Source organism: Lutjanus erythropterus, chromosome 16 (assembly GCF_056507025.1).
Source record: "Lutjanus erythropterus isolate fLutEry1 chromosome 16, fLutEry1.hap2, whole genome shotgun sequence".
Lineage (NCBI taxonomy): Eukaryota > Metazoa > Chordata > Actinopteri > Lutjaniformes > Lutjanidae > Lutjanus > Lutjanus erythropterus.
In genome coordinates, this window is record NC_139332.1 from 26,244,313 (window position 1) to 26,265,673 (window position 21,361).

Sequence of the window (21,361 nt, forward strand, 5' to 3'; positions counted from 1 at the left end):
CCAATCTCACAACATAATAACAGACATTAGTTCTTGCCTCACCATATGGCTGTGACTCAGAGCCAGGGGAGCTATGCTATATGCCAACTCTGACATGTAGGACAGCTCACATCAGCAGAACATTTGTTCATGTTTAACAAGGAGGCGGCGGTAGCCTGGAGTGTAGGCAAGCGGGCGTTTAAAATGCAGGAGGACCGCCTACATTATGAAGATCTAGTTGAGGGAAGTGAATGAAGAAAACTACTTTACAGCTGCCACTGAAGTGTCATCTTGCAAGGCGTTTAACCCCAAAAAGCACAACAGGCACACAAATGCACTGTGTCAGATAAAGAATTTCCTCATAAATAAAGGTGGAGGAGGCAAGCATGTGCGGAAAAATAACATTGTTTTTCTTTTTTGTTGTTGTTTTTTTTCACTCGCTTTCCATCCGTGCTTCACTTCTGTTGCGATAACTCCGTTCTAGGGGGAACAATGTACTATTGCTTTCAATGAAATATCAATCTACTTCAGCGTTTCACTTCCTGACAATTATTTTAAATCAAGACATCAAAAATATGTCTTGTTTGTAGGAAATATTCCCACAAATGGCAACAGAGTCTTGACTGACAGAGGGTGAGTCCTTATAAACTTAGTTGTTATTTTCTGGATAAAGTGTTCTTTTATCAGTGTTGCTATGTAATAATCCCTTCTTGTTTCCTGTCAAATCAATTCCCTGACTGAAATGTCAAGCCACAGTCACAGCTGCTCTGTGAAAATCATGTTCATACAGAAGGTTTATTTTCCTGAAAATGTAAAAGTGTTGGTTTCAGGCCTCTTTGCTATCCCATTGGGTAATTCAAGCCAGGAAGACAGTACAAAGACAAGAGATTGTTGAAACAGATAAGAATTACTGTTTTTTTTGTAAATATACACTCATTTTGAATTTGATGAATATAATTTGTTTCAAAAAAGTTGGGACAGGAGCAATAACAGACTGGAAAGTTTTGCTCAAAAATGTTCAAAAAGCACCAGTTTCCACAGGTAAACAGTTTCTCAACACAAAGATGCAGAGAATTTAGGTATTTCATCTACAATACATAATATTAAAAAAAAAAAGAAGATTCAAAGAATCTCTGTAAGGGGTGAGGCCGAAATCCAACATTGTATGCCTGTGACCTTTGACCCCTTAGGCCGTACAGCATATTGATTTCATAAAGGATACTGCTCAGACTTGGGAAAACTTTGAAAAATGGTTACTGGTAAAAACAGATTGTTGCTGCATCTACAAATGTAACTGAAGACTCTGCCATGCAAAAACAAAGTCAACATCCAGAAACACTGGACTTCTCTGGTTTGACCTCGTCTAAGATGGACTGACAGGAAGTGGAAAAGTGTGCAGTTGCCTGACAAGTCCACATTTTCTTTGGAAATCATAGATGTTGTGTCTTCCAGGCTAAAGAGGAAAAGGACTATCTTGATTATTTCCAGTGCAAACTTCAAAATCCCTATACTTCAAAAAGTATTTGCAAATCATTGCATTCTGTGTTTATTTACATTTGATAGTGTCCAAACCTTTTTGGAACTGGGGTTTGTACACATTATATAAAGGGTGATCTAAATGTTCAATAAAAGTGTAAAATACAAAGAAAAACATGAAAATCTGATTTACAGTATTTCCGCTTGGCAGCAGCGGTATTGCAGGTGATAACGCTGACCCAGGGGTGCAGAGCTAAGCTAGCAGACATGTCAACCAGAACAGACTGTAACTCTATAAGTAAGCTCTCCTGACACATAAAGGCCTCCTCAGCAACGCTTGAGAGTACTACCCTGCGTATACTGCTAAAGACATTTCTGTATCTACTGAATGAGAGAGGGAGAGGCAGGGAGGGAGAAGAAGAAAAGTGAAGAGAAAAAGAATGGGGAAAGCAAGAGAAAAAGAAGAGGAGACAGGAGGAGAGAAAAGAGAAAGAAATGTGAGAGAGGATGAGGGGGGTGAAGTGAGAGGAAGATAGATGTTCCACTCTCCTGCTCAGTTCTGCTTTAATGCTGATGTTTATTGGAAGTGTCAGTCGCAAACCTTTCTGCTGCACAATGGCACACACAGAGAAATATAACTACACGTTCACACACACTAATTTTAGCACACGCTAACACAGATGCATATACCTCAGCACATATAAACACATGAATACATAAATGAATGCATTTACACCTCTAATGTATACATATCTGACACATATTGTGTGAAAGCTCTCTCTCACACATATGCAGACACAGATGCAGAAAAACAGAAGACAGAGACAAACACTAGAGAACCACTTCATCCCATGCTAGTTTCCTGAATGAAAACGAATGCCACTGGTCTAGAAAATAACAGTAAACACTGCCGGCCTTGGTCAGCAGTTCAAAATGGATGAACATAGAACAGAAAGAAAAGAAAGATGAGGTTTTGGTGTGTTTCTTTTGTGTGTGTGTGTGTGTGTGTGTGTGTGTGTGTGTGTGTGTGTGTGTGTGTGTGTGTGTGTGTGTGTGTGTGTTTGGGAGGGGGGACTTACGTTTGCTATTTTTGGGGGCACATTTCAGATTCAAGACCGGTTATTTGGGGATGGTTGTTGCAACTGGGGACAAAAGCCATGTCCCCAGTTGGAAAAACACTTATGTGTGGGTTACATTAAGGTTAGGGTTAGGTTAAGGTTAGGTTAGGTTAAGGTTGGAGTAAGAGGAAGGGTTAGGCAATTAGTGGTAATGGGTAGAGTTAATCTCCAGGAAATAGGCTCATGTAAGTCCTTGTCAGGACTTCTCAAAGTCCAGACCAAGGTCAGCATCTGGACTAAATGACCAATAAATCTGGACCCAGCAGAGTTTAATGTTTTTTTCCCTTGCTGAATCAGGCAAGTGGGTCAGAAATCTACTTGCCCCTGTACAAATTCTTTTATTTATTAGTGGATTTCAAATAAAAACAAGACTAAAGTTGATTGTTGCGTTTAATTTAACGCTTCAGCGTCTATAAAATGTCAGAAAACACTGAAAAACTGTCAATTACTGTTTATCAAAGTTTAAGGTGATGTCTTTAAATGTCTGTTTTATCAGACTAAAACCCAAGAAATTCAGTTTAATGTGATAATTAACAGAGAAGAACGGGAAATCTCCATATCTTAGAAGCTGAAAACAGTATTTTCTATCAGTTTTGCAAAAAACATTTTCACCATGAATCAATTATCAAAATAGTTGAATTATTTTTTACCACTTCCCCAGTCGGGCAAGTGAGTTGCTAGGTTTACTATCCCAACACGGCATTTTATTTGCCCTGGCAAGCAGACACTCCATATTGTTGAGCCCTACCCATGTACCTCATGTTATGAATATGTTATGAAGTGTAATGTTTTCTATTTTGAAATAAACTGTCTATTGATTAATAAATTGTTGTGATGTTGGATAAACAGAGGGGCTGCTACACTGTGAATACAGCTGCTACGCCGTCCCCACATGACTGTTGTTTTAACGTGGCTTATCACATTTCCCTATGGTTGACAGCATCATCGTGGTCACTAATCCATTGGTCAAATAGTCTAAATCTAAGAAAACACTCAGAAAACAGAGCCATTAATTACATTCTTCAATAACCAAATTGTTTTAAAGATGCTACTGAAATGTGAGGCACCTTGCACCATTTATTATGAAATTGCACATGAACATGCAAAACAAGACAACAAGTCACTTTATGTGCAATCTTTTCAGACCACGCAGGATCACAGCATCTTTAACATCATTTTAGGTGAGTCGATTAAATGTTATTTTGTCATTGTCAATTGTCCCGGACCTCTCACTCTGAACTAAATTCAGATGCAGACCTTTGAGAAGTAAGGGCGAGAACCCTTGGTTCCCAAAAATGACATAAACGAGTGTGTGTGTGTGTGTGTGTGTGTGTGTGTGTGTGTGTGTGTGTGTGTGTGTGTGTTTGATGAAGATTTGATGACTTCAATGCTTGTTTTCCTGTGTCTAGGTGCAATTAATCTGAGCAAATCATAAGTTTAAAATGAAGAAAAAGACTTATTATCAGCACAAATTATCAGCATAAACAAATTACAGTTAATATTCACAACCACGAGCTGTCCAGAACGTGAGCAATCAAGAAAACAATAACATTTAGCGCATTTAATTACCAACGCATAATTTATCTATGTGCCTCAATATCACAACAGCTCATACCCACCGGCCATATTGCAGCAGTTTCACACATTTACTTCGTCTTGAATTTGTCATATTTAATTAAAATGTTGATAAATATTATTAGAGATATAAATAGAAGCAATAATTCTTCATAATGGAAATGTTTTGATATTACTTCTGGTTAAAATGATGAGTGAAGTAATAATGAGAAATTTTTCTGTGTCCTTTCCAAGTTGACATTGTGCACGTGAAGGTTTTCATTAGACAGGGATGATTCAATGTTTGCTGTACTGTCTTCAGTGATACAGCACAGAGCTCTGATTGGAGTACTTTTACATCACTGTCTTTGCTGCTGCAATAAGCCAATTTCCCCGGGGGGATTATTAAAGTTTCATCTCATCTCACCTTTCAGCACCACAGGATTGCCAATTCGCTGCCAAGAACCAACCGCTGCCAACCAACAGAGATCCAGAGTCATGTGACCTGAGGGTTGTAGATCAAACTCTTTCTGGCCTGTTGCTTTTCAAAAGAACCGTTTTGTTATGATCTCTTAGAAATCACTATATAATTCCTCTCTCACAGCTCTGCGCGTACTGATACAAAGTTATATTACAAACTGCAATACTGCAAAAGCATCCCTTGCAATAAGCAATATGATGAAATTCAAATAATAGACAGTACAATGTAATCCTTGCTCAGTGTTTTAGTGTGTAATCTTGTCTGTTGTGGTCATGGACTCCCTCTCTTTCTTGCAAAACATCCTTCACCAGAAAAACAACCATAAAAATGACCTCTGTTTTCTGACAAAGACCTCATGTGGTTGTGTGAATAATGACTGCTGTCTCTGACAGACAAAGTTGGAAACACTGCAACACCTCCTGGTAACGAGGTTGTGGTCGGCCATAGGATGGGGTAGGGTGTGTGTCTTTTGACACTGGAGACTGCTGTTTGCATCCCGTGTGAGGCCGCATTCAAGGCAGACAACACCATGAACACAAGCATGAAACATGCCTGAAAAAACTCATCATCATTGAACAGGTCATACAGCTTTTTAAGAGTAAACTTTTTCAAGCACTTTCAAAACCCTCTAAACTGTGTTGTCATGCTGTAGCTCCATTCTGCGTTTGGTGTGAGACGCCAGAGGACGACAAACAAATTGTCACAGCAAGATTGTTTCATTTCAAATGTTAAAAGATTTTTGGTTTACATGAGTGATTGTGTCAATAAAACAACATGAATTGTTCTGAATTCATCATCAGACTATGAACTACATAGACTACATCTATATGGAAAATCCTATGTCAGACTCAGACTTTGCTTTACAGCACTCATGTTGTCAGAAAACACATGAATCTTTATAATAAAAGGACATACGAGTGTTTTGGATGGAAATGACAAAATACCTATTTTGTCATTTAGCTCTCACTCACACAGACACAGTTCATGCAATATGTGTGAGGTTTGTGTTTGTTTACAGACAAATACAAAAAGAGGCACAAGCTCCCTCTGTGACTTTACATACATCATTTTCAGGCATAAAGCCTTTCCTGCCAGCTATGCTCGTTCTCCTCCTCCTCAGCCTCTATTCACTCTCTTCATTACTTGCTCCTTAAAGAGACGCTCAGTGTGAAATCAGTACAGTCTTCCATCCCAGAACCAATTTAATGTCTCTGCATGGTGCAACACGTGCCTATCTGGTCAAGTGCTACTTGCCATTAGCCAGCTTGCTTCCTCTACTATAAGAATTCATGGAAAACCTGAATGAATGCAAATGTCTCACTTTACTCTCAGGCCCATGACATTCAGATACACATCATTTATGGCATGGAAATACATTACAAGACAAGAGTGTTGATTTCCCTACGTACAGAATCATTATTGTAAAGGTTTCTCTTCATCAGACGCTGCAGTCATGTGTGTAGTGTGAAGAGAAGCGGACTGAGCACACAGTCCTGGTGGACACCGGTTTTGAGCACTAGAGCAGAGGAGGTGAGACGACCAATCAGAACTGTTCAGGGTCTGTTTGTACACCAATATCCATTTGCAGATTGTGCTAGTCAGAGTGTTAGGTTTGCCAATCGGCTTCATGTCCTTTGCTGCTCCAACAGCGGCATGTGTAGATGGAGCAGCCAGTAGCTCTTCAAATTTAGCAAATAAAAACACCCAAATATACACATTCAGACTCCCAGACGCTGACATTAATGAGCATGCAGGCCTCGTTTCCCAGCTTTGATCCCAACTGCTAGACATCTGAACGTTGCATGAATAAACTAATAAACAGCAAAAAGAAGGGGCAAAAGAGGGAGGGATGTGAAATAAAGCAGATGAGAAAGGAAAAGGCAGTGGTAGAGTGAGGAAGATTATGACTGTGGACTGTAGAGGAGAGAGAGAAGAGAGAAATAAAGCTGTGAGTGGAGAGAAAGATGTTGAAGAGAAGAGTCCTGACATCACTCGTCTCCGTTGGTTTTCGGAGGCGAGGCAGCTGGACAGACTGCTTATGCAGCAATACCCTTCTGTGTCGGACTCTCTTCTCTCTTTCTTTCTCCCCAACACACACACGCGCACACACCGTCTGCCGTCTGCCTCCCTAACCCCACATCCTCCTCCTCCTCCTCACTTATCCACACCTCGCCCACCTCTTTAAACCCCGCTCGCTTCCCTCTCTCTATTCCCAGCTTGTCTTGTCTGCTGTTTGCCTGTCTTCCTCCTCTTCCTCTTCTCTCCCCTCGTCTCACCCTCTCCTCACCTCTCCTCTTCTTCTACTATTTACTCTCTTATTCCCCTTTTCCCCTCTTCACTCAATCTCACCTCTGTCTCAGCATCTCCCTGCTCTCTCTCATATTCCCATCTCACCCCTCTCCTTCCTTGTTTTTCCTGTCTTGTTGACTCCCCTTCCACCGCTCCTCTCCTCTCCCACCCACCCACACTACCTCTTGTCTGACTCCCTCTCCTGTCTTCTCATCTGCAATAGATGTCTCTCTTCCTGTTCTCTGAAGAGGAGAAGGAGGATGAAGAGAGGCCCCAGTGGCCCCGCTGCACCACTCGTCCATCTGTAGGAAGACGGGAAAAAATATCCACTCTCTCTCTCTCTCTCACACACACACACACACACACACACACACTGAGTGACTACATATACAGACACTCAATTCACTTCTCATTATACATACTGTAATGTCTTCAGAATGACTCAAACTGCCCTGTCCTGCTGTTGCAGTTTAAGAACACTGACTAATCATGTTTATATCTTTAACCAGCAAAAACAACAGCAACCTAATAAAAAGCTTGGTGATTTGTGTCAGTTTACAGTAGGACAAATATCGATTGAACGTGTATCTCAGCTGAGATGATGTACACAGACCACACACTCCATTCTCTTACCAGGTCAGCCACTGTATAGTTTAAAACTATACACTAGTGTTTGTACCATACAAATCAAGGTTTTATCTAATTTTGATGCAAAATTGTACAATTTCTCATTGGAGATCATATCAGATTGCACTGTTATATCTGCTGTTTAAAGCTTTTCAATTATTTGCATTTTTTTCCTCACATGCAGACTCAATATTGGTTGATCTCCAGATAGCCATTTGACAAGTTTTCTGAATTTCAGTTTCCCTTAGCATAGTCCTTATTGTTAGTTATCCTTCCACAAAACAAGAAATTGGAGGCAAAAAAAACAAATGAAACGAATGAAAATAAAAAAGAACTTCAACTTCAAAAGAACTTTAACCATCATGCAGTGTCACATGAACCTGCCGTGACATCATCTCCAACGCAACAGAAGGGATGATGAGATGACTCTGTTGCTCCATGTTGCGAAAGTAAAAATTCTCTGGCCTGTTTGCAGTCTGCACTGTTTTCACTCCACCATTTAGTATGGGCTTAGCTTGCTTGGAACCTTGATACCAACAAAAGAACCGGGTACTGTCTACAACTTTTGACAATGTGACAATGCAAATGTGTGAGACATGCTTAAAATCAATATGCCTCCTAAAACTCTCATGGCATCTACCTCTGGTACTATATGACTGCTATACAATTCAAAAACTGGGGAAGCTGACTTTAATTTTGATGTTCTAAGGTATGTGCTTGCCTTCCTGGTCACTTCAGATGTATTCAGACTCGCTTCTTCTTCTTCGTTGTCTCTTTACTCTTGCTTCTTTAACAATGCATATGGCCTCTAAATTACTGAGTAAGGTATGTATGAGTTTGCTGTGACAGGGCTGGTGTAAATGGCCCTTTTTTTCTTTACTTTTTAATTTTGATGTAAAGCACATTAGATTTTCCCTTGTGCATGAATGTGCTGTATAAATAAAGTCTGCCTCACCCTCCTCCCTGCACCCTCCCATCTGGACACCTACAGTGTGCACAGGTCACAACCATCACCCACAAACTGGGAATTTCTGGCATCTGCCCTAGAATGGAAATCAGTGTGGGTTCAACAAAGTGTGTGCTGAAGTAAACTCATGCCGCAGAGTTTTCTCAAAGTTTAACAATGAGTCAATCACCCCAAAACTTTCTGCAATCCTTCAAAGCCACTCGGTTTAGTTTTCGGGAATCTGTAACTCTGTAAGATGTGGAGAAAGTTAGTGAGAGAGTTTACTGAGTGAGGCGTTTTGAGAGGGAGGACTGAATGCTTGAACACTACTTGGAAAAGCAGTTGCAGCGTTTGTCTTTGGTGGTGCTACCTTCCCCTCCCACCTATTTACAACACAAAGAATATTTCAGGTTCACTATCAGTTCACTTTGCCTGTGTGTCTACAGGTGTGTGGTTATTTTTACTTTTAGGATAGTGCCAGATATTTGAATAAAATTACCAACAATTTGCAAATGAACCAGGTTTCATTTCAAAGTGAGATATCCAGCATTTGAATAAAAGTTGCACCTACTTTTTCAAAATAATTGCTTGCATGAAAGTAAACCACATTAGGTGACACACTGTTTGAGTTCTATGTGGGCATGATAACATTCTCTCCAGACAGTTAGGCTGAGGACACAAGAATCTTCTTTTAATACTTGAAAGAAGAAATGCAGGCAGCATTTTCTACATCTTGTTCTTTATGTAAGTATATAGTACAGTTTTGCTATGGATTTAACAGATTTTGCATATTTATATTTTTGGCAACTGAAATCATTGTCCTTGGAAACAACCAGCTGATCCTGACTCTGATCCAGTGGTTTTGTACAGTCAGCTAAATCCGCTGCCTTGAGCTTCTGACGTTTTCCCTCTTCCTCTCTGAAGATTTGGACCCTGTTAGATCTCAGGGTAGGAGATGACCTTGGATTTGTCATTGAAATCTGCTTACAAAGTCGGGTGGACACAATGGATTTTACTGATGGCTGGGCTGCTGCTTCTTAGTGGTCCAACTATGTCAGCCAACAGTGTCCTTCAGAAATCTTGAGACCATCCTCCCAAGAAAAACAACACCATCAGCAGGCCCAAAAACAACATACATAATAGTTTATCTGGCAAAGCCCTCTGGTGGCTATAGGGATAATGAGAACATAGTGGGAAATTGTACAAAGTCCTATAAGAGCCAGAAACTCAACTCAGAGATGACACTGGGGTGGCTGAACAGGCCAACAAATGTCAGTCTTTGACACGTGCTTCCCGTTTCCTGCCCACAGTCAATAAAGTTTTCTTTTAACCATGACAGTGAGAGGGTGAGACTGTAGACTGCAATCAGGTGATTGATTTATTGCTCACCTCACCCTCCCCTTCCAAGTGTTTAGCAGAACCTGGCTAGAAAAGACTGTATCTAAAGCCCATGTTTGGTTTGTCCATTCTGGGCTACAGTGGAAACAGGGCAGTTCAAAATGGTCACTTCTGTGGAAAAGGACCTGCTCCCTCTGTAGATATAAAGGGGTCATTCTGAGGTAACAAAAAGACAATGATTATAGTCCAACTGATATATTGGTTGACCAATAAAACTGTCAGATATTGGCCAGATATGGGTCTATACCAGAGATATCAGTATCAGCGTATATGGTTATTGATATGCACTAATGACAACTTTTTTTTACAGATCATATAATGCTGAAAATGATGCTTGGGGTGATTTAGATTCTGCACAATGTGGAACATTTATGAGGACAAGAGGAGCTCCCTGGCAGGTGTAAAGGCTGAGAAGCTGCTTCTTCTTTAATAACCCACACCTACTTGACTGACAGCATTAAAATATTCAGCAATTGACTGATACTGAACAGTGCTGATGTTTATTTAGCTATTTATTTTATTTTTTTATCTTTATTTTCTCAGTGTTCATCTCTACAATTGGTTGACAATATATGTGTTAAATTATTTAACGTGAAATAAAATATATATATTATTCTTTAATTAAGTTATTGGTTTAAGCAAACAGCCTTCTGAGTACACTTGCATTAGTCATATCATCGCAAAATCGATGCACAATCCACATAGAGAGTCTTATTTGAATTCCAGCACAAAAAAATCACTATACCGGCCATCATATTTCTAACTGGTGAATTTTCGCTTCTACATTCAGTGTCATTCTCAAAAATTCCTGATTCTTATTTTTGGGTGATTGCAAGCTAATCAAATCATACCTAATAACAATTTATGCTGCATTCTGCCTGTATGTCCCCGTACACTGGACCTTTAAACCGTAGTATAATAAAAATGAAAATGATAGAAATGTTCAGCAGGCAGCGGGCGATAAATCCACCCTCACAGCAGTTTTTCAGGTACCCTTGCTCTGCCACATGTTAAACCCCACACCGACCATCCTCAGGTAAATCGATTCAGACATGCCAATCTTTTACCTCGTGTCACTGACTCGTGCTGTATGTGAAGTTATGCTGACATAAGAGGGGAATGCATTACCTTTACGCTATGCATTGTCCAACCCTATTATGTAAATTGCTTGCTCCTCTTGCTACTCTCTTGGACGTAAGCATGTGTGTATCTTGGTGTGTGCATGTATGTGTTTGTGTGCACATGGCTGCAGGCCGAGCTGTTACATATATGTATTTACATTTTATCTTGTCATTTTGGATTTGTCATAAATCTACCTGCAGTATAAGTTGTTTCTGTGCCGCTGCACAGGCAAGCATGTGTGCTTGTGAAATTGTGTGTTTGAGTGTAATTGGAGCTAGCACGCAAGGACATTTGGAACGATTACGGGAGATGAAGGACATCAACAGTGCCTCAAAGTATTGATGGCTCCCATTAGAGACATGTACGCCATATGCCAAGCTACTGCACCTGATTAACCACTCCTATAGCTGATTAACTGTGTCTCCTCTTTGTTTTGTCCTGCTTAATTTTATTTTTATTGTTTGCTCATTCAGGACAAAAACATCCCAGCTAAGGTAGGATTGCGGTCTCTACTTCTATGTTTGTCACTCGCTTTCTTTCCCCTCACCGCAGTGCGAAGACGTCCATGCAGCTGCGGGAATTTTTAATGAAGGCAGCTTTGGATAATACGGCCTCACCCAGGGGACCGCTTGTTTGGAAATAATTATCTCTTACAGCTGGCGGAGAGAAGGAGAGAGTAAAAGAGGGAGAAGGAAAAAGAGGAGAGACGAGTTGTAAGAGGAGAGAGGAGACAAAAACACAAAGACGGAACAAAATGCATCTTCATCTGCCTGCAATGAAACACATGAGAGAAAAAGCAATGAAGGGAGACTTGCAACTCTGCTCCACTTGCTTTTAAAGGAGCAATATGTAGTAATTGCATTTGCAATAATAAATACTGCAGACCAAATAGCAAGTTGGGATAGACTGAAATCCTATTTAATATACAGTTGTTTTCCCCGCCCCCTCATCCCCAGACGCAGAGAAGCTCAGGCAGGCTGCAGGAACAAGATGCACAAAACATCGTAAGCTGACAATTAACAAATAATGACAAGTCCTCCACTGAAAATTGATCAGCTCTTTATGACTGTCAATTATCTGTCAATGTAAAGCTAAGCCCATTACCCTGAAAACAAAATAACACTGCTCTGAAAATACACACTCTGCCTGCCAGACTCTATTAACATATTGCTCAATTTAACCATTTTAAACATCTACTCCTTCTAAAAGATTATTAATGATTTCCCACATGTCATAAACAGACACTCATTCAGCAAACATTTGGCAATAATTTGAATTTTAATTGATGTAAAACAGGCATATAAAAACAGTTATTCTGGCCCAGAATAGAAATTATAAAGGGGAACATCGTGGTTGTCATGTTGTTGTCAGAGAAGTATTTCAACTTAACAAGTTTTCGTGATCTTTAATAACATATCATGGTCTTTTTATAATTTATTTCAGTAAATTTATTGCAGAGTTCTCCTTTAAATTGACAAGTACAGTTATAAGTATCCAGTATTTTAAGTCAGCAGCTACATTCACTCACTGTTTGTCTCGTACACACTGGAATCCACATACAAACACACACTGTTCCTGAGTTAAAAAGCTTTAATGGAAGTAGAGCATGGCTAAATTCAGCTGCATCTGAGCACCAAAAAGATGGGATGATGAACAAAAACAATCACAGAATGAGGGATTTGGGATTAAATTAGAAATACTGCAGTAGCGTGCTGAAAATGCTGAATAGGTTTTATCTTTGTGTAGCCTCTCTGTGTGGCTGGTTATTATATTTAACCCTCCTGACTTCTTTGTGTGTGATAGCACGCTACATTTGCTTTATCTATTGTCGGTTGCCAAATACAAATACAGCCGCAGCACGGTGCATCAATCCCCCACTGCTGCTGTTGCCATTTTCCTAAATCATTCACACACACACACACACACACACACACACACACGTAAACGCACACTGATGCAATCGCGTGCCAATACCCAGACATGTCCCACCCTTTCCCGTCTTTACATTTTATTTCCTTGAGCCCTGTTTTCTGTTTTCTCTTTCATCTTTACTTCCGCCTTCACTTTCCAGCCGTCTTATACTGCTGACAAAGCCAATAGAGAGCCTTCGGGTGAGATGGGTCAATGCTACATTTTCATCTCCGCACAAAGACACCTTCAAACGCAGAGCTGAGAGAGGAGAAGGGGTCAGAGGGGAGGAGGGGAAAAAGGCAGAGAAGGAGGAAAAAAGGGAAAGAGAAAGGAGGATAAGGAGAATATTGAGAGAGCAGATGAGTGATAACAAGTGATAGAGCCAAGGACGAGAGGGAGAGTCGAGGTGGGAAAGACAAAATGGCAGGACAACGGGAGCAGGTGGATAAAGACATGATTATGATAAACCAACACCATGTGTACACAAAGCTCACTCTCCCCTCCTCTCCCTCAGTGCATCATCTCTTTCCTGTGACCAGCCGCTAATTTATGACATGATAGCCTCGGCCATGTGGCTGAGAGGCACACATAAATCTACCTCATCACTGTTTAACACAAGGGCACGTCAAGGAGACCACCATCAATGCACTGCAAAAAAAAATCTCTACCTCAAAACACCATTTCATCTGGTGTTCAGTCTTAAGATCCTTATTTTTTTCCCTCAAAACTAATGACGAATTCTGCCAGTGGGTTGATGAAATTCAACTTATTCCCAGCATGGTTTCTGTTTTTCTCTTAGAAATGTGTCAGTATCTTGAAACGACGCGCTAATGATCCTCCACAAAAAAATGACACCCTATTAAAAGAGATTTATCCCTGAATATTTTGACAGATTTTCCCTCTTTTTCAAAGGAAAATATTAGAAAGGAGCTCAAACTCTTAGTCGATCAAATTTTAAAAATCTAGTAACTGGCTAATCGTTTTACTTATTCAAGAAGGTTCCAGCTTCTTAAAAATGAGAATTTGATTAATCTTGGTCTTAAATGAAGGCAAAATTAATTTTTGCGTGTGTGTGTGTGTTTCCTCAGAAAACTTTTTTATGCCCAGTTGCAAGCACCCACCCACCCCAATCATAACCAGTGCTAGAAACGTCTTACAAAGTGTTTTGCTGCAATGCCACTACTTTTGGCACTAACTACACATGCACTAATTGCTTTTTCAAATTAATAATGCACTTACAATTACTGAAATTTAAATGGGCTTGTTATTTTTCTGTTACTGAAAACAGCAAACAACTGCAGAGGACAGCAGACGTACTGTAGCAGAAACAGAGCCTATTCCCGATCTATGGTCTAACAACACCTGACCTGCCAGTGGAGCAAAACAGGTCGGTGATGTGAGCTGCTTTTCATTATAGTATAAAATAAACTGTTCATCATATACTCATGTATTAGCAACAGTTCCATCTGTGGATCTTCTACTACATCCTCCTGTTTAATAAAAGTATAGCTTACAACCAGATGCTAGTCCCTGCTGCCTTTTAGCAGCTGGTAATATTAATAACACTATAATAACTATTAAACTACTACTAGTTCTCACTAAAATGATACAGCTACACTAAAATACTGTATATAGCTATGTGGGCATTAATAAGAGAATTACAAAATAAGAGGACTGAAGCAGACATTTATGCAAAAATTGTTTATATGAAGTAATTGGCAAAATAATTCAATTACTTTTTCAAGTAACTGCCAGTCAGACCCAAACCTTGTTTATCTTATCCTGTTTTACGGCATCAGTTGCAACTAATTTGAACTTTTTTTTTGCTAGATATTTAGAGGGGACAGGTTGCCCGCCAGGGTTAACATTGTTGATTTTCCAAAGCCGCTAATGTAGGCAGTCTCTTCTTTTACCTTTCCCCCTTGACATTATCCTACATGTCACAAACGAAGTATCTGTGTTACTGACTGTTTGGCTTGCTAACTAAGGTTGAGGCTGGGGCAGTGGGGAATGATAGTGGGCATTTTTCTGTACTTTCTGGCCTTTTATAAACAATACAATTTATTAATAAAGAAAATAATCAACAGATTGTTATTAATCAGTAATGAAAATTATCATTAGTTTCAGTCCTAGACACAACACTTCAAAAAGATTGTTCTTTTTCGGACTACAGAGGCCACGCATAAGAAACAACTCTGAGATGGAAAGGAGATCAGACAGGCTTAAAAGAGAACGAAAGGGTCCAGAATGTAAAAAATGAAATCTTTCTTTAATGCCATGATGTTTGTTGACCTAAACGGTATAAAGATGGAGAGAGAGAAGCTAAAAGGAGATGGCAACATTGGCACACAGAGATAAATAGGTAAATAAATAGACACTAAAACAAAAAGAGGATGAGAGGCTCTTTGACAGGCAGGAACACAACAGCACCAAGGTTAGTCAGTCTTGGCAAACGAGTGAGATCAGACCAAGGAGGGAAGACAAAGTGGATTATGGGAACAGGAAAGATCAGTTGGTCTGATAAGCTTATTGTCCTCCCCTTCAGCCCGGTACGCCCTGCACCGCAGCAGGAAGCTGACAAAGGCAAGCCAGAGGCGGTACATTCAAACACAAGGCGTCATATCACAAGGCATTATTGATTCATCTACATAAACACAGAGGCAGCACACAAATATGCACGAACACACACAAAGTCATTTGCATTCGATCCTGTACGTCGCAGAAAAAGGGTGAAATAACACCACCGGCATCAGTGAGACTTATACTATCAAAAAAGCCTTCCACTATAGGCTCGGTGTGACTTTCAACAGCATCATGACAGTTAAAGGAGTTCAATCTCAAGCGTACGCCTATACGATCCTCCCTCTCCTCCTTTTTCCCATGATGCCACTGTATCTCTTGCCAACGGGTCTTGTCTATACGTTCTTACTGCAGATAATCAAAGCATGTATGAGTAATTAAATTTGCACATTAATCACTCGCACACTTCCACACACACACACACACAAATGCACGTGTTCTTCGTCTCTTCCCTCATCATCCTCATTTGATGCATACCCGGTCTATTGTCTCAATAAGATGTTGCCTTAATTGAGGCCCCCCTAATGAAAAACGCAGCCACACCGCCACATAAACACATGCGGATTACATTCTAAACAATCAACCAGCTTTTGGAAGAAAAAAAAGCTCCCAAGGGGCTCACCGCATGCCATCTAATGCAATTTCTTAGATGTTGAAGAGATAAATAAATAAATAAACTCCTCTCTGTATGTGCCATAATTAATTTAGAGCAGTGAAAATAAAATTAAGGCTGGATCGCAGGCAGCACAGAGGGGGTGAGCTTTGTGTTGAGACGATGAAAAAAAAAGATGGGGGTGTTCGGTGGAGTTACATGTAGTGATGTAGGTATCAGGAAGTGTGTGAGAGGTCGAGGTCTAATTGTCAGCTCTGGAGAATAGATCCAGTGTTCAGTTTTGACTGTCAATCATCACTAATGCTATACAGCAGAGCTACATACATCAGAGTGATCAGATCTTAGAAACTTCATGAGGTTATATTTGTTTGACTAAATGAACATTTGCACTTTTTATATTTGTTTGAGGCAATAGCTTCTACTTAATGTGCTGACGATGCTGAGAGACTAATTTTTTCTTTAGGCCTTATATGAAGTTCACATGATGCCTGTAGCATCCCTTAAAGGTTTTAATTCCACTCTTTCCTTGTGGAAGCAACTGATATAATTAGACCAAACTGATCCAATATCTGTATCAAGCAGGCATTCATTGGTTCATCAAGTTCATCAAACTCGCAACACCTACTGTATTCGTATTCAGTTACCAACATAAACCACCATAAACAATCTGAACAAACACAATACAAACAGTCCTGCAGTATGATGTTAATAGATATATTCCTCCAAGCCCACGGGAAAACTGGCTGTAAAATGTTCTGTGCTTTATGTTCACTATCACAAACAGATTCCTCAGAATAAATTAATTCCAGTCATCGCTGCACAAAAATAAAATTGCATGCCAAGCTGCCACTTTGTGAAGTTACAGAGACTATAACTAGACAGGGTGACGATATCATTCAAATATTTGTTGACCTTGGAAATAGCAGTTTGACAAAAAATTCTCATTACATTTTCAGCCGCTTCTTCTCATGGGAATGACAGGACAACTGAATAACTATTTTCTGAGGAAGGCCACACAATGTAGCTGAAAGCTTCAGAAACACTGAGCGGTGATGTGAATTATTTTGTCCAAGTAAAATATAATAGGATTTTGGTGTAAAATTCCATCAAAGTATGAAACTATTATGTATTTTATTGGCATTTAGTGATGAATACATGTACATTATGGAGCATTACTGATGTGTTAAAGATGATTTGCTTCTAAAGTAAGATTGCTGGGTGTATGAGAGCAGTAATGTTGCTTGTCAAGTTGTGGGAGAAGCTATTATTGGTGATCTGATTTTTCACTGTCACATTTTCATTTCCCGAGACGTGCACAGCTGGCAGCCACGGAGCAGGAGCAAAGCTAATTTTCACTTGCTTATTAGAATGCTTCCTTGCCGTTTATTAAAAGCAATAAGGTTTAAGGCCGTGTTTTACAGTGTCATGGTTTAGAGCTTAATTCTCCACGTGATGTCTGCTTGCCTTTCATACAAGAGTGCATATCAGCGTCAGCATCATGCAGAAAGCTCTCGCAGATGATTTTCCATTTGATTTAACACAGCTGATTGATGGTGTTGCCCCAAATGAGAGGAAAATGAAAAATGTGTTTGGATTTTTTTTTTTTTTCGACCATCAGGACGAGAGACAAACTCATCCGCAGACAAACACGCTATCATCTTTTTCTATGTCATACAGGAGCTCACTCACTTGAACATCCACACACATGCACACACACGCACGCACACACGATCTGTCTCATTCTCTGGATCAGACACACACACCTATGTTGCTGCTGTCTTAACGGATGGAGTGAGAGGAGGGCCTCATTTGCCAAAGTGTCTGCGCTGGACCGATTGCGGTGGGGTGATGAATGGCTGATCGCGGCTCAGCAGGGGTGCAGAGGAAACAATTAGTGCCATGTTGATCTCTCCTCTTCTCCTCCGCCCTCCATCCATCCCTCATCCCCCTGTTCTCACCCTCTGATTCTCTCAAGTGTTGTCCCAGTCAATCATTGTCTCCCCCTTCCCATCCCATCAGCTGGACCAGTTCACTCTCTGTCTCACTCTCTGTACCTCAATGAATTTGCACCATTAGTATTAATATGCATCTTGAGGGAAGAGAGAGAAAAGGCATAAATGAATAAAGATGGAAATAGGGAACAGGCGGATGAGGGTTTAGCGAGAGGACAATGAAGTGTCTTGTCCCCTTGATGCCAATATCATTAATGTTAGCTGCTGGTGGAGTGAGGGAGTGGGAGTGGGGACAGGTGAAAAATGTATGAATTAGGCACAGATGAACAGGTGAGATTGTTCTGGAAAAAGGGGGAGTGGCATGTCTGAGAGGGTGTAATGGATGCTCAAGGCCGCAATTTCCGCCGGGGATGTGGAAGACATGATCCCCTCCCTTCAATTACCTTGTGCCAGAGGTCTTCACAGGTCCTCCAAAACCACTGGACCCAAGACCCAACCCAGGATCCATACATACATATTTTACACATTTTATACAGTCATTCTGGTCCAGTCAGGTACCATTTTATTACCACAGGCCTGTTTAACATCATGTGTAATACTTAAATGTATCCAAGTAGTCACTGATGTTATTATACAGCACTGATCAAGACAGTTCTCTTCTTATGCTAGATGCACCTAAACTGCAAAGTGTTTGTTGTGTTTGTCATCTGTCACCATGACAGCAAGGGGACATTTAACCTGAAATAACAAATGGATGAGCCCTGCTGTGTCAATCAGTAACAGAGGAATGACAGAAAACCCTGATGAATTTCACTAACTTTTCTGGCAAGGAGGATAGATTATATGCAATGCAGAGGGGAGAAGGATTAGGTTTAGGTTTCTAACAATGGACACCTTTTTAATTACATGAACTGTTCTTCCACGTCAAAACCTGGAACTTGGCACAATGCAACTCAACCACTGACAGTCTCACATAGCCAGACCATCTCCATAGCCCTCATTATGATTCTGCCATAGGGAAAACATTCAGGCTTGTTTGAATACCTTCAATCCAATCAAAATGTAGCAAAGGTAACAGCTGCTTTACATTTCTACTATTAGTGACCAGGTTAGAGTTAGGGCAGCTTGCCATTTTAAACAGGTAGGATGCTATCTCTGAGGTTGTTGCTATTTCTTGTGGTCTCAGGGATTTTGAACACTGCAAGACAAACATAGTGGATGCCACCAGAAATAGGCAGCCAGTGGCAAACACCCACAGTGTACATCTGGTGAGCTTTGTGCAGCTCCCTCTGTAGCCACCAAAGGTTTTTTTTTTTCTCTTTTTTTTCATACACGTAGTAGTATTCCCTAAGCTTATCTTGCCCTGTGTTTTGCCTCCGAGGCAACATAGAGGTTGCCCTATTTGTTAGAGGTTGTTAGAGCCGTACACAGCCTGAGAGGAAGACTGCCGACACTATTTAGGGTTGAAAAATGTTTCTAAATCATTTAACCTATGCTTTTATTTACAGTTAATATTCTCCTAAAAGGATGCCAGAATTGAACATTAGAAAGATACAGCAGTAAATCAAAGTGCTATTCTAATAAAGATGTAAATACAACTGTAATAAGGAATCAGGGCTCTTTGGATTCTAAGGCATGTTAGTGCGCCAACTAATTGAATATTTCAATATAATACCATTATCATGAAAAGCATGATAAGCAATTTCCTCAGTCTGTTTGCTATATTGATATAAATATATATTAACTAACAAGAACTCTTGACTTTATTGCGCCACACGTGGAACCAAACCTTCATACTTGTGCATGTATGCATGTGTGAATGTGTATGTATAACCCTCCCTCTATGTGTGTGTGTGTGTGTGTGTCTTTGTGTACAGGACACATTGTATTAAGTGTGTCTGTCCCACAACGAGGTCAGGCTGATGAATGGCCACTCCTGTGTAAAGTGCTAGGCAGGACCAATCTGTTTATGTCACCCCACCACTCAGTGGACAACAATACATGTGTGTATGTGCTCGTACTTTATATATACACACAGTCAGTGGATACAGTTTGTGCATACATGCATTCATTCCCCTTGTGTCACCTTTATGAATGCATTCATGTTCATGCATAATAAGAAGAGGGCGTGTCATGTGCATGTGTGTGTCAACTTGTGGACAACAGCCGCAGCAGGTGTCAGAAAATCCTGCTTTGTAGTTACAGAGCCCCGGCAGATAAATCGCTCACACTGAGTCACTGATCATCACTACAAATAGGTCATGACATAAACAGGCTAAAGAGGGAGGGTGGAAGCAGCAGAGAACATCCCATAACTGAAAATTTAAAACTCTGATCTCAGCAGGGGGAAATAACTACCCATTAATGTCCATGTGTGCTGTTAATTTTTCATTTAAGGCAAGATGGTGAAACTTGGCTAACTCACGCTAAATCATGAAAATTTGTGATTGGACTTTAAATTTATTCTTGTTTTACATTCACAACAATGTCTAAACAAACTGTCCCCTAACTGAATTTTCAGTATATTTATACCAGTAACAAAAAATCTGAGTTCATTTATGACCATTTATGTCTTGTTAAATTGTCCTTGAGCTGGAATACTGACTCACTGTTTTGTAAATTTCCCCATCAAAGCCAAAAGTTCTTTCTTGAAATGAGCACGAAACACAGATTAGCTTGACCTCTACATCTCCACTTTCCAACCACTCTACTTTAATTTCTAAGCTCTAGGGAACATATTTATTTGACTTTTGGTACAAAGAGCATGTTATTCTTTCTCTGTAAAATTATGCTCAATGTACAGAAAACTAAAGAGAAAAATATTAGTTGTCATGATGTCCATTAGGGATGGGCGCAATTAGTCGACTATATGATTAAACGTCCCCACCCTCACTAGTCGGCACCAGAAATACTAGTCGTTTAAACTATTTATCAATATTTCATTCATGCACGAAGCCAGTTATCTGTTGTCTCTTTTATGCAGCCGCAAACGTGCCCACATTAAGCACAGACACAGACATAAACCTGCAAGTGAAGCAGCTGCTGCTGCTGCTAGCACTGCTAATGTTAGCCACACTGCGTGGCAGGCTGGCAGCTAATGTCAGCTCTGGGTCTTTTACCCGGTCTGAAAAGGTGAAGCATTTAGTGAGGTGTTGTCATGCTTTGTATATTAATGTGTAAGGTTAAGGTTCAGTGGCACTTAAAGTACAATTCGATGATTGTAGACTGTGATTAACAGCTTCAAATGACTCTTAATACACACAGTATTTAATACACACAGTATTTTTTTCAGACAGTGTTTAACATTATAATTTA